This window comes from Corapipo altera, unplaced genomic scaffold, assembly GCF_003945725.1.
Source record: "Corapipo altera isolate COAL_440 unplaced genomic scaffold, ASM394572v1 66, whole genome shotgun sequence".
Lineage (NCBI taxonomy): Eukaryota > Metazoa > Chordata > Aves > Passeriformes > Pipridae > Corapipo > Corapipo altera.
The window spans coordinates 1,784,242-1,785,563 of NW_020884924.1; the positions used below are offsets into that span (position 1 = coordinate 1,784,242).

Sequence of the window (1,322 nt, forward strand, 5' to 3'; positions counted from 1 at the left end):
CACACACACACACACACACACACACACACACACACACACACACACACGCTGTCACTCTCGCTCCGAGGAGGGGAGCGGGAGAGAGAGGCGCTGCTGACAGAGCCGCAGCACTTACCCTGGGAAGGTTGGAGATCGGGGAAGTGCAGGCTTTTCCGAGCACACAGTGATTTGCAAGTGAATGCGGTGGGAGGGTACAGCAAACGGAAAGCTTTTTTTGTTAAAGCCTGTCGCCCTCCCTTCACTGCCAGAATGGTTCTCTGGTTTTGAAGTCTAAGCCTCATCTGCTTAGCTTGTCGTACAAATGAATACTGAAAACACCTCCGCTTTTTGTGATGTGTAGTTCTTGATTAAATAAAACGACTTTACGGTATCACCAGTGATCTTACAGCAATGTTTATTAAATATATATGTACATATTTTAAAAAATAGTATGCTGCTAAGTTAAATGAAAAGCTTGGAGGGCTCAGAAGAAACCAGAGAGTAATTTTGTTTATTAAACTGCTTTTCCTATTAGATTAGAAAAATTTTGTGATTCTGAGATTTTTCCTCATACTTCACTATTTTGCATTATGATTAATACAAAACAAGACAGGTTCATATAAAATTAGTTATTTTCACATTTCCAGAGGTTATAAAAAAAATTCAGTATCACTACTAATTCGCCATAATATTTGCCCCTTTTGATACTTGTGATACCTCTTTTTATTTCAGTCACTGTATTTGGAATTCACATTTTGCAATGTGTTTCTTTTCATCGAGTTAATCTGAGTGGGTTTCATGTTTCTAATACAGCAAATTGGACTTAGTACAATCCTCCTTGGATCATATCAAGTTCAATCCTTTCACTGTGATACTGCAGAGGGTTATGTGTACATTAGTTAGAAGAGATTTAACAAATAGTCACATAAGATTAAACCAATGGATGTCAGTATTGCTCTATCTAAGAAGTGTCATAAGGGACTTTCTGTGGTTGTAGAAAAGTCTTCCAAAAAAAAGAAAAAAACCTAACCAAATTCTCTTAAAATAGAAGCTGAAAAATGTATTTGGGAGCGAGGAAGAAAGTAACAGTGAAAACTATCTCATTGTTAGAAAATCTAATACAGAAATAGCTCACTGGCTGTTGTTAGGCTGCTCAGTGTTACCTATTCTGCTTGTTCTCAGCTTCTGTCAGGAGAAAAGACAACAAAAAAAGGCAAGATCCTTATCATGACCGGTATCACTTCCTAATGTAACCACCTGCTGTTGCTTTCCCTTATTTGTAATAATCAGGAGGAACAGAAATGACCCATCACCTAAGCACAACCTTTTGGCAGATGAGCAAG

General features: G+C 38.0%; 1 protein-coding gene across 1 annotated transcript in view; it reads right to left on the reverse strand.

Moving 5' to 3' along the window:
* Positions 1 to 258, reverse strand: part of CDH10 (cadherin 10) — a 98,938-nt gene extending 98,680 nt beyond the window's left edge. The window contains exon 1 of the mRNA XM_027657498.1: positions 116 to 258. The gene's annotated coding sequence lies outside the window, so the exon portion shown is untranslated. The remainder of the gene's footprint in view (positions 1 to 115) is intronic.
* Between the last annotated feature and the right edge of the window lie 1,064 nt (positions 259 to 1,322).